The sequence below is a fragment of the Pieris napi genome, chromosome 15 (assembly GCF_905475465.1).
Source record: "Pieris napi chromosome 15, ilPieNapi1.2, whole genome shotgun sequence".
Lineage (NCBI taxonomy): Eukaryota > Metazoa > Arthropoda > Insecta > Lepidoptera > Pieridae > Pieris > Pieris napi.
Window position 1 is genome coordinate 10996042 of NC_062248.1, and position 14289 is coordinate 11010330.

The window sequence follows — 14289 nt, forward strand, 5'->3', positions numbered from 1 at the left end:
CTATGGCATTGAAGGTGTCCATGGGCGGTATCACTTAACATCAGGTGTGCTCCTGCCCGTTTGCCCCTGTTCTATAAATATAAAAAAATATACGTTTTCTTATATCATAATTATTCACGTTAAAAATAAAGGTTCCTTAAAATTAATGTCTATTGCAATCGCATCTATGATTATGCAGCGTCTCAGTTTCAAGGTAAGCTAATTTCCGGAACTTGATTCTGTGGTCAAGTGAAAACAAAACCTCATTAGTGACTCGCTAATGGTTACGTCAAGGTTGAAATGGAAAACGAGAAAGTTTAAAAGAGAATTATTTGCAAACGAAAATTAGTACACTTAACTAACATATATATATACTAAACTATAATTATACAGTATTTTAGAATATATACAATCTATTAATATAAATGTATTGATGTTTTAATATAGATCAGTAATGTACCAACATTCATATTACATAGTCGTGTTCTGAAGAGCCTCTTTTCATTACAATACTCAGTACTTTTAAACAAAAAATAAAATAATCAATAATAAAAAAAATATTATATACGAATAGCAAATAAGGTACAAGATCTTAGATTAGTGGTGGCATATTAAATAAATAATTATAATAAGGATTATATTATATTTAGTATTTAGTACACGACCTCTGATAGAGTGAATACCTCCAAATTCTTCCATTTGTCTCTCATCTTCTCCACTTTTTTCCAATCTAACCAGCAATCTCTTCTATTTCATCTTCTCAGTTCGGGTATCCTCTCTTTTTCTTCCCACTGGGCTACATTGCTAATGATTTGTTGAAAACAGTATGAACGGGTCGACTCTATCATGGTACCGCAAATATGGTGCTTCGAACTTATGCGTTCAGTCTACTCAGTGCCGTCTTAATAAAATATCCTAATACAAGTAAGGGTCTTTTTGACATGTCATCGCGGGCAATGTCTCCGGCCCATTTCTACTTGAACTTTTTTAAATTTGTGAAAACCTCTTTTGTTTTTGTAAGAGTTCATATAACACGGTCTTTAATTATCAACCGAAGAGTATAACGCTCCACAGCCCTTTGGCGTATGCAGAAATCTTGGCTTTACAGTTTTTATACCAGTACGGATGAATGATCATAATCTTAGCACTTAGCAAAATAAATTAAAAAAAGTAAATGGACGGTCATATAACTAAAGCCAATTTCTTCCAGATAAAAAGGTAAAAAACTAAGTATTTTAAATTACATAAAAAAGTAATCATATTTTATATCATATATTTTTTATTGATCGATTTCCATTATAGGATAAATTTCGTCAATTGGTAAGATACGTGTTTTCTTTACAATGTGTATCTTCGCCATTCCAGTGTGTTAACTGATTAAAAAAATAACAATTGGTGCACAGATGAAGCTCAAACGCTGGACTTCAAAACGTCTAACCACTATGACAACACGTCTTCCTAAACTTCTAATTATAAACGAAAGGGTTTAAAATTTATTAGAACGCAATATATTGAACCACAACTTACCAAGCAAATATAATCAAATTTAAAAACCTACCAGGAATTTCTATTTTGAAAACGAGTATTCTATTGCGGGCTATTAAATTTTATAAATAACTGAATATGAAAATAAAATTATGTCTAGAATACTTAATGAAAATTCAGTTCAATGAATGATTTGCTCAAAATTTTCTATTTCATTAATACTTACACGCAACTTTTTCTAAACGGATTTAAGTTACTGCACTATGACAACGTTTTATAGTACCAGTGTATGTATATAGATTGGTGTAAGCCGTCAGTTGACGACGCAACCGTACGGAAAGCGCACGTGTTTTATCGCGAAGTGTCGGGTTTTCGTAACTTGCGAAGGTTTTAAGTGTGTGTTTGTGAAGTGTTTGTGTTTGTATTCGAAATCCCGAGGTGAGTTTTGTGTTGACAATTCTGTATTCCTGGAATTTTGTGATATAAATATTCCGACTTTATTAAGTATACGTAACAGCGCTTAAGAAAGTGTTAGGTTCGATTGTCGTAAATATTTTATAAGACACTTTTTGATTCATTTTAAGGTGTAATTTATAAAAACTGAAAATGAATAGACTTCATTTGATGCTAGTTGGAAAAGCTTTTTAAATACTTTTTATTAATTTCTAATAAATTATATTTATGTGTCATAAAAAATGTTTAAAATACATTTTTAATACGAAATATTGATGATCTTTGATTAATACAAATAATTTTGGGGCATTTGTAATTACAACGATTGTTACACAAACACACCCGACACACTTAATTAAAGCTACCGTAGATAATTATCAAAGTTTTTTACTTTTATCCAGTCATTGAACTAAATTGTATAAGTATATTATGTTGTATAATAGTAATTGCTATTGCGTGACAATGTGAAGTAGGATTAACATGCGACCTGCTATAATTAATAAATAATTACCATTTCATACACGTTTTTATTTGTTAACTTTAGCTCCTACGGCGTTGTTCAATGCTACGGACTTTCGTAGACCTGCTACGATTAACCGTAGCGTTTACCAGGCTAGACTTGTAGGCTGAATTTGTATATTTCATAATAACCGCCCTTTGGAGTTTTCTTTAAATACTTCAAAGTAAACTATAAACGTACGAGAAATATTTCTTTGGCACATTTCCTCTCTTATAAGATCTTTATCGAAGTAATTCTAATAGATTTGACAATTATATTTGGTTGCTAACCACATATGTTCGTGTACTAATCAGTCATTAGTTAATTAGTTGAGTCAGTGGTTTAGTATTGACATAGTATTTGTGAAGTCAATACATAATACTTGAATGAACAATATAAACCTAATTAAAATAATCGTCGACATGAAATAGACGCAAAAATGTGTCATTTACATACGCCATTGTTAAGTTACAAGGCTTCATAAATATAATGTACATATAATTTAAAAGGGGAAAAGGGTATATCCAAATGATCACAATACCTTCACTATCATAAACCAAAGTTTATAATGATATTGAGAGCAATTATAATAATAAATTAGTTCTCAAAGGTGAGTAAAATATTCCTTTTAAATGAATTCATCTTTATCTCCTTAAAATCTATCCGAAGGATATCTATCTATCTTTTTCGATTTCCTATCCTTTTACCTAACCCTGTCACTAGTAAAGTGCACTAATTATATTGTTATTATAATTATATGATAATTTCTTTATATTTTTCTACATCAAGTACAAAAAAAATAATAGTATTTTTGTACTTGATATAGCACGAGTTACCTTGAAGCTCTCAGCTTTGAGATTGGTACCGAATGTTAAGTTTATTGTTTTCTTGTGAAGTGTATAAATAAATTGATGACTGATCAGCACTTATAACAGTTATGAGGATGACACTATTATGGGCTAAACGTTCTAATCAGACCACACCAAACTTGTATAGTAAAACACAAGTAACCGCAAGGCTTTCACGCGATACAACCATTATTCATTATGATATCCAAATATCAAGTTATTGCTTCATCGAATATTCGACTTTAATGCAATGATCAATAGGAGGGGCAAATTTGTAAATTGCCTTCATAATGCTGATCAAAAGAAAGAAAAGTTTTACCAACTCATTAAGGAAACGCAACGTATTTCATAAAATAGCGCGACATTTATTTATTTATAAATAATCTTACAGCTACACATATCCATATTATAAAGGAAAACACTTAGACAATATAAAAAAAACAGATTATTTTTTTTATTTATTAACACTTCGTTGCATATACATTAATATAGTACAATTGACATAATTCAATAAAAAGGAGAGCAAATGTCGGCCTTATACTTTCGAGCGATCTCTTCCAGGCAACCACTGTGAGAACACATACGTACACTGAAATAAAAAACAAACGATAAATTAATACTTTAAAGAAAAAAGTTATTACGACTGCTAAATAAAATCAAAGACTTCCCGCTTCTTCAAATATTTCCTCACATCCTATTTGGTAAGGTGGAAAACGTCCACGCCTTTATAATTTGTGTTATACGAGTAGTTAGCTAAAACCCGATACGAACCAGTGTACGTACGAGGCATACAGGACGATTGTGAATATCTTTTCGCATATGGGGTAAGGATTCTTAGAGAACATATTGTTGAAATGATAGAATTACCGTATGACCACTTGTGTGGAAACCGAACGCAACCGGTTATAAGCGAAACTAAGAACTTGAAGTAGTGTAAAATTAATAAATATTATTATTAAATTACTCTATGGTTTATAGTATATTGTGTAATTAAATTAAATTGAATTTCTTTAGTAGCTAAGTTTAATTACTTAAAGCAAGCATCAGTCATAATTTAATCACACGATAATAAAAAATATCTTAAGCTTTTAAATTTTCATATAAAAAGTGTTTTCATAATCCTTATGACCACGCAAACACGGGTACAGATTAAGTAAAAGAATTACAAATAAAAAAAGAAAACCGCTTTTGGTATCTATTTATCTATATTTCGACATATTTTGAACATTTTTACTCTTGGCCCGGTTCAAGTACAGAGGCGCTAATTAAAGATTTAAGTTGACGCCTGGTAGATAGTACCGGTGACCCTAGAGCTGGTGCTTTCCTCGCTCAACGAATAAGTATCACAATAGATTTAGGAAATGCTGCCAGCGTTAAAGGTATGCTGCCATAGGGACCAAACCTTTTAAATTTGTTATCTATTTATTCTTATTACTATGAAGGTTATGAAGGTAAATACTGTATATATTTTTGTTGAAAAAAAATACATTATTCACTGAATTTTATAAACTAATTTTATAGTATAAACATATTATTAAGTCCAATCATCTATCCCACGGCAAATAAGTAATTATTTTGAACCGTGTACCTGATAATTACGAATTGTACCAAATTTAACAATAGTATATAAATATTCAAGTTCGTAATTAACGGTCGGTCTATATTAGGGAAATAATATCTTACTCAATTCGAAAATAAATTTAATTTTAGAAATCGTGTCTTATTAATATGGGCATTGTAGGCAACAACTTTTGACAATATGAGTCCCACATTATTGAGTAGATATGCCTAGCGACTCCAAATTATTGGTCATTTCAAATAGGCCATGAGCGTGAGATTTTGATCTCATTATCGAATAATGTAAGTGATTTTTTTCTACGCTTTTTTAACGCGTTAAACAAAATTATCTATATTATGAGCTATAATAATATAAATAATTTAGCTATTTAAATACTTGAATGTGTAAAATAAACAAATGAATAATATTAAACACTAATAAGTTTGAATAATAATTATTCTATTAAGGAAGATATAGCTAGTATTAGTAAACGTAATTGTTGTGCATAATTTAACTTAATCAAGCATATTAATATTACATCATGTAATTAAGGTATTAGATTCTTAGTAATTATCATATAATCTTATGTATTATAAGGTTAATATTGTGGCAACTCAACTCATAAATTATTTTTACTTAGAAATTTTCTTGGAGATCTTGTCTTACCTTGGAGATACGACCTCCAAATGTTTAAAGAAAGAGTATACTCCTCCCTCAAAGGCCAGCAAGGCAACCACTGAAATGGGCTGCGATGACTGCCATTTTTGGGAGTCCCGCAGGCGAACTAGTGCCTCATCATATAAAAAAAGGGTGCGTGTACGCGCGTAAGAAGTTATACTTCTTTGGCATTATTAAAAATAGTTTTTGATTGCATGCAAATAATTAATTACAATTAAATAATCAAAGACTGGATAAGGAGTCATTATAGTCAACAAAGTTCTGTTTACATTTGAAAAATTAAATAAATAAATATTTATTATTATTGTAGTGATTGTGTGTTTTTAAATTATGTCCAATACCGTAGCATCTTCCGTGGGCAACTTCATTCTGTTAATTTTGTGTCACGGTGCGCGAGCAGTGTAAAATTTCACTCTCATCAATTCTTCATAACGCGTCTAAAGATGTATAACTTCAAAAATAAAGTTTTTCTGTGTTAATAGGTTATTGATTGACTGTAACTGTCAGGTTTACGTTATGGGCATTAATCTTTTTTTATAGCACAGTGGGCAAACCGGTAGGTACTATATATTGTTTAGAATTATTCTAACCGATAAAACCATAGCGTGAGCCTATTAATAAACATGTTTTTATAATTGCCCTAATTCCATTATAAACATTTAAAAATAGTTTTAATACAAATAGTGCACTTAAAATCCGGCAAAGGTTGGATCTCTCGAGCGTCCCAGTTTTTAAATTTTGACACTTTCAACCCCATCTCGACACTGAGTGAAAAATAAAGAATTTAGACTTTTGAAGTTGAAAGGTAATATGGTAAAATACAGCCTTCAACTTCTGAAAGGCCAGATAGCTTTTTGTCCAATAATAGTTACAACATTATAGTGTTTAAGTAAAAACTGTCTTTTCGAGTTATGTAAAGAGCGAGAAACTAAGTGTCAAGTTGACAGATTGGAAATCGAATCGAAATATTGTCATATGCAATACATGGTATCTTAAAAGGCCGGCAACGCACTCTGGAATTGAGAGTGTCCATAGGCGGCGGTATCACTTAAAAAAAATGGTATTTGCAAATTTCCGCTGGATTTAAAAAAAGTGCTTAATTATGAAACCTTGTTCTTTAATATCCGAAATGTAATAAATTCCCATTTATATTTGACGGCTTTATTTAAATTTGTAATAAATAAACCAAAGACTATATTGTAACACTGTGGTAATATTTATTATTTGATAGAGAAACTTCCAGAACTTTCGTATACAGCTTCGCATTGTACATTTCTATTGTGGGTGTGTTTTATTTTGTCCTGCCTTGATCGTTATCCAACATTGTTGTTGCTTTTCTATATTCTTCTGTAAATGTTATTTCTGTTATAAAACGTTGGATTTATCCTGCGAAAAGATGCAGAACGTTTATTTTAAAGTTAAACATTTTTTGCGTATAATTAGATTCTTTGTTCTACTGTACAAATAATAATATATAAGCCAGATCAAACTTTTGTAGTGTTCAGGAGTCGATCTAGACTAAAGGTTTTTAGGCCTAGGTATATGGCCTGTAAGTAAAATGGCGCTATTATGATATTTTATCTACGTACATCTTTCAACAATGAACGAGTACCTGTCATGTGAGAGGATTGACCATTTAGTAAGAGATTGAGAAAAAATAACATATATATTTATAATTGCGCGTATACTGGTCATTCAATCAGATAAAACCTGAAAGCCTAGACTCAACGTAACAGTACAAAAATAAATAAATAAATCAGTGGCACTACAACCTCTTTAGGTCTTGGCCTCAGATTTCTGAATCTGTTTCATGATCATTTTTAATCTAATAGGCAAGTAGGTGATCAGCCTCCAGTGCCTGACACACGCCGTCGACTTTTTGGTCGTAAGACATGTCGGTTTCCTCACGATGTTTTCCTTCACCGTTCGAGCAAATGTTAAATGCGCATATAGAAGAAAATTCCATTGGTGCACAGCCGGGGATCGAACCTGCAACCTCAGGTATGTGAGTCGCACGCTGAAGCCACTAGGCCAACACTGCTCCTGGTAACAGTACAAAACTGTATTAATAATTTGGCGTCATTTGTAAATATTATCCCTTTAATAGAGACTGTAAGTAGTGATATTGGACACTTTCTTATGTTGAAAATTCTAAATAGTTAATAAGGTTAGACTTAAATTACCTTAAGTCTTAAGTTAGGCTAGATCGTAATGTTCCATGATGTCTAAGTAACGACACATGTATAATAATATAAACTTCTACATTTGATCCAAATAGGTTTAATGTTTTGTAAATTGTCAAAATAGATTTAATTTTAATTCACGGCCATTTTGATAAATCTGATACCTTATATTGAATCCCTTTGATTGAATTAATCAATCGAGTATCGCTTTTCAAAAACGATAATCTTTCCCAGGTATTTTAATGAAGAATTGTAAGCAATTTGATATCGTTTAATTTGACCAGCAGGATATTCGTAATAGATGAATTTCCGTTGTTAAATGGATTTTTTATATATCCTTTTAGAAGAACGCGGTTTGGCCAAAACTCACCGATATCCTGATTGATAATTCTGATAAATGAAGGCAGAAGCTGGCAATTTAAATTTGATTTTCCTTCAAATTTTTCTGGTTTATTTTATTTTATCTCTTTCTGTTTGCCCATAAATGCTTATCACATTAAATATTGTATTTTATTTTTCTGGCACCAATGTATCAGTGTACCGAGCGTTGGAAAGCTTTTTTAAATAAATAATATTATGCTTAGAACTTTTATAGGTTACTAAGTAAAAGTAAAATAAAAATCTTAACTTTTGAACATACAGCCTTAATTAATTAATTATCAATGAGGAAACTATTATAAGTGAAAACTTATATATATACCAGCTGACCCAGCAAACGTTTGTTTTGCCATACAGTATATTATTTCTAGGAAACATTTTTTTAGTTCAATAAAAATAACTATCTACTATAATAAAAAATAGAGATTGTCAGAATATACATACAAAATTTCATAAGAACGACCGATTCTTATGAAATTTTGTATGTAGCCGTTTCGGAGGAGTATGGGAACGAAAATTGAGAACACGAGAATTTTATATATTAGATAATTGAATAATTATTCTATGTTTTTTTTTTAAATTTTTTATTAATAAATCAGTGACGATTTAAGGCGAATAACTAAATTTAACTACACTGCATGGACATGTATGCATGCAATAGGAAGCAAATGCGTCTGGTCTTTTTACAGAGTGTAATGAATTAATAACAAAATATTACTCTAAATATACGTTCTTATTAATTTAACCAGTCTATTTAATTCAACAAAGTACACTGAAAATAAGTCTTATTATTCCGCGTTATAATAATATTTAATTTGTAAATTTAACGAATTCCAGACGATGTTATTGTTATTTTCGTTTGCTTGTGTTTCAAATTGTTTTATTTGCCCTGCGATTCTGTAAATCACTTTTATATTGTTTATCAGAATACCAAATCATAAAATAACTGCTTCACGACTGATTTGAGAGCGACCGCCGATGCGAAAACCGCTGTGTGAGTTCGAAAAGTGAGTTACAGAATCGCAGGGCAGTATTGAATTTTTTTGATAAATACGTTTCAGGAAATGTAAAAAATAATGAGTATTTGTATACTCATTATTTTTTAAGAAGAAGACTTGGTAAAAAAATGTCATCATCATCATTAAGGGCTGTACAGCTCCTCGTGGACCTCCACAAGTATACGCCACCCCAATCTATTTAGTGCTTCTTGCGTCCAACCTCGAACCCCTATTGTTTCGGGGTCTTTGACAACTCCATCCCACCAATGCAGCCTCGGTCTACCGGGTTTTCTCTTGCTACCAGGTTCAATAATGGCTTTGGGGTTTTGTCGTCTGCCATTTGGTGCACCTGTCCCAACCACATATGTTGTATTTTATGAATTGGACGATGTTGGCGTCGTCAATGATGTTATAAAGTTCTATTGAAAATATAAAGAGGTATAATATCTAATAAATAAAATTCTCGTGTCACAGTTTTCGTTGCCATACTCCTCCGAAACGGCTTGACCGATTTTGATGAAATTTTTTGTGCTTATCCGGTATCTATGAGAATCGGCCAACATCTATTTTTCATCCCCCTAAATGTTAGGGGTAGTCCAACCCTAAATTTTTATTTTCATTTTTGATAAATTACTTATTTTTTATTTTTTTATGATACAGCATTAAAAAATACATACAACCCCTAATTTTCACCCCTCTAGAATCAACCCCTATTTTTTATTATAAATGATATACAATATACATGGCAAAACGACGTTTGCCCGGTCAGCTAGTGTATGTATATATTTTATAAGGCCGGCAACCTTGAGTGTTCATGGCAGGAGCCTCATCGGATGTTAAGTGATACACAGATTGACACTCACATTTCAAAGAGGCTCGCAAGTGCGTTGCCGGCCTTTTAAGAATTGGAACGCTCTTTTCTTGAATGAAATGAATGAAAATGAATGAAATTTTATCACTTACTATTTAGTTTTATTATATATTTGTCAGGATGTGCAACTTTTACCATTTTCATCAAGTGGTTGGAGCGTGTGACTCTCATCCCTGAGGTCATAGGTTCAAATCAAATGATCTCGAATCATATACAGGAATCTCAGGCCAATTTCGGATTGCAACGCCACTGGAATTTTATTTTCTCCTCTCGTAGTAGGCATGGTGAAGTGGTCATATTCCTCTTTAAACAACAATTTCGTAAAATGATAGGATACTTCTTCTCCTTAAAACAACGTAATTAAAGAAAAAACTTTTTAACCGGATTGAAGTTATGTATTATTATAAATTACTAAAACTATTTAACATAATTTTAAATTTATCTGACGTTTCGCGTGCTTTAGAGCTCTAATAGTTGTAAATTTATAATAATACATAACTTCAATCCGGTTAAAAAGTTTTTTCTTTAAATGTGTAAAGGTTATGTTGTCAAAGACAATACTATGTACAACGTAATTACTTCACGTATAGAACAACTATCAACAATCTTTCTCTCTACTCTCCGTACACTCGTACACTCTCTACCGTAACTACGTTTATCATGCTCTTAATGAGGTGTACATATCTATTTAGTTTTAGTAATTGCTTAGCTTGCCTATGTTCTAATATAATTAATGTGTTTGTGTATAAGTGTACAATTTGTGATGTCCAATTTTCTTGTATAATACATGTTGTTTTTGAACTTAATAAATAAATTTACTTAATTTATAGAACAACCATCATAACCTCTAAAGGCTAAATAACAATTTACTTTATAACAGATTATGATAAACAATTTAAATAACAAAAGCATTCCTTCCGAATAAACGCAAATTTCATACAATTAATCTTTTGAATTTCTTATTATTTGAATTGAATTACAAGGAACTTGAAGAGTCGATTTCTCTTTAATAAAGAGTTTCTAAACTGCATTATTCACTTCATGTAGAGGTTCATAAATAAATATTTTATTAATTTTTTATTTAGTAATACAAATTAATATTATTATTTATTATTAAAAACACACAGATATAGAGCATTTACAATATTCTTATTAATTATTTTCAACCTTCATAGTAATAATAATAATTAAAAAATAATAAATAGAAAATTTACACAAATTTAAAAAGTTTTGTCTCTGTGGCAGTGTACCTACCTTTAACGCTAGAATTGCTCGCTGTATTGTGATACTTAGTCGATGACCGAGGAAATCACCATTTCTGGGGTCATCGTTACTATCTACCATGTGCCAACGTCTCTACTCCATCTCTCGTCTCGAGTCTCTACTCCAAAGGGAACAAAATCAAAGTTGGAGGAAAGAGATATTTGGGCCGTTTGATATTTTCCGCCTGCCGTGGTAGCTTTTATTCTTATCCGAGGGAGGTAAGACGGGGCAAACGTGTCCACACAAGTAGCATCCCATACCAAAACCCGTCCCAGCCTCCAAGAGATCAAAAAACTCAATAATAATAATCTTTTGTATTTATTTAATGAACAGTAATTTATTTATTTGCTCAACAGTATTCACTAAACAATATCCAAACAAAAGCCAAAAACGGAATACGCATTCAACTATAAACAAAGCACAGTTTTACCTATTTATACAAAATATATAACAAAGTATATAAACTCTAAATTCTAAGTTCTAAGATTCATTAATCATTATAATATATGTTTAATATAAAGGAAGTATAACAAAGCCATTATTAATAAAAGATACCAGAGTTTTTTAAATTATTTTTTAAACATTTGTTTAGTTAGATATCTATTTGCTCGTAATTTGTGTTAGTATCAGAAGGTATCCGATACATCACTGAGTTACGTAAATAGTTCGTATTAGACTGAAGAATTTCAAATAGTTGGGTTTGCGTTGTAAAAGTAACATAATATATTCTTTAAGAAAAGCGAAGATTTTATTAATATTGTTAAAAGGGTTGGTAACTACTAGTTGTGAAATTAGTTTCTTATTTTGTAATGTGTAAATAGATTGTCTGTCAGTGGGATGTGGGAAGGGCTGCTTGACAGCGATTAGGGTCATTCCGTGTAATAATGTTAGTGTAATTATTATAAGAACCGTGGAAATGTTGTTTGCACAATTAGAGTAAACGGGATTAGGTGTATTTATTTTGTGCTCGTAATTTGTCTTTTTTAATAAGCGGGTGTTACCATGACAACCATGACAATCTTAACGTGAAACAAACATTGTAAATTAAACTTTTTTTTTTGCATTTTCAAAAATTCATCGTAACTTATCGTCATGCCGAAATCGTCAGTTTTTTTAAAGGGAGCTTCCTTGGTGCTTAACACCCCTTCCGAAAATCTGACGCGCTCGAGTATTTTTTTTTTGCAATTTTGACTACTTTATATGCCTACCCCCACCACGCAAACTGGCAGATTAGTATCAGAGGCACTTGGGGCATACGTAGTATGAATATCTGACGCGCTCGAGAATACCCAAGTAACTGTTTTTTTTTTTACATATTTGAAAAACCGTACACGCCAAACCCACCGCTAAAATGGTTTTTACCATATGAGCTTTTCTTTTTGAAATTATTTTATCTTTCGATTTTGATAGGTCTCGACGGCGCCGTTGAATTACGCCATTTAGCTACCTGGCCCCCCTAACTATTGTAAATTATTTCGTAATCCTACATCCAACATAAATTATATAACAAAAATCAATTATGCATAATGATGGAACACATAATATATACCAAATGGTTCAAATACAATAAAAAATATTAAATACATTTAGCTAAGTATTACCTAATATGGCTGTGTTGTGTGAAAGTGAGTGTATCATCAATTTTTCATAACGCGCCTAAAGAAGTATAACTTCAAAAATATGCGTTGTATTTATAATTTATTGTAATTAAATCTATAATTAAGTAAAAGTTTGTTTGATCTTAGGAAATGGCTCGAATTTCGTTGTCTTTTGCTAAAGTCCAAAAATTTTGCTACAACCTAAAACCCATCAGTGAAACGACAGATATAGCTAGTATAGAATAAAAGTTGACAGTTAAATTAGGTAACATTTAATTACATTGACTGATATCTGGCGAAGTTGGTAATTAAGACAAATCGATCGGGTACAACTGCGGCATTCATCTTCACTAATTTGTTCTAATTTATCTCAATACAATAAGGATTACTTTTCAAATTTATCTTAGTAGCTGTCTTCTTTGCACGTTTGTATATGTATACAGAAAAATGTATCGATAATTGAGGCTCATTATTGGTTTTATGTCGCACCATGCGTATTATTTTTTAAGTAGACCAACGACGACCAAAAGAATCATCAAAATCCAATAGTAAAGCAGGACAGGAGGCTCATCTGATGTTAAGTTATACCGCCGCCCATGGACAATCTCAATGCCGGATCTCAATTTAAATAATTGTTATGCTTTTTCTTGAAGGATCCTTTTTTCTTTTTTTTATTGTAATTATTTTATATTTATATGCTTATTTTATTAAGTAAAACCATCAGAGAACAGTCGAAATGGAGCAAGTCATTGATGCATTGGTACACAGGTCACATGAAGAGGAAAAGGGATAGACCATTCCTAAGTTGATGAAATAAGAGCCGTGGCACATGGACCCGAACTGCCCAGGTCAGAAATTTATGGTGGGATTTGGAGGAGGCCTTTGCTAACAAAAGGCAAGCAGACAAGGTTGTCGAGGGAATGTAAATATTCAACTATATTGAGGTTATTTTTTTTCAATAATAAACATGTATATTCTAGCTTAAGCAAAATTTTATCTTGTCTGAATAACGGCTTATATTATTATTATGATTATTTTATACACACGAAATTCCTTTATATCCGTTTAAGTTATACAATGGCGGAGAGTTAATTGCCAGTTCTTCTCGTCTTCTACGCCCTTGATTTGAGAACTGGCAGTAAATGTAAAATTAGAAGCATTTAATATGTATTTCTTTATTGACGTTCATAAGTGTACATTTTTACCTTAATGAATAAATGATTATGAATTTGTGGTATACATGTTACCCTACAAGTTTATAGATAAAAAATATTCAATATGAAAACGAATAGGTCAATGGCACATCTTGTTATGCAGACGGAGTTTGGCTCGCAACCAAACAAAATCAAAGTAAGATATGTTTATTTCGGCTTGGCGAACTTTCGTACTGTTTTTGGCAGATCACTAAATGCTAATTCCTTTTGAAGCTCATTAGCAGTATTGCCACAATTTTGTCTTTGATTTCTGTGTACATCCATGTTTTTGTAAGTGATATCAT

General features: G+C 31.4%; 1 protein-coding gene across 1 annotated transcript in view; it reads left to right on the forward strand.

Moving 5' to 3' along the window:
- Window positions 1–1773: 1773 nt before the first annotated feature.
- LOC125056501 (amphoterin-induced protein 1-like) overlaps window positions 1774–14289 on the forward strand; it is a 119308-nt gene continuing 106792 nt past the window's right edge. Inside the window, exon 1 of the mRNA XM_047659629.1 lies at window positions 1774–1902. The gene's annotated coding sequence lies outside the window, so the exon portion shown is untranslated. The remainder of the gene's footprint in view (window positions 1903–14289) is intronic.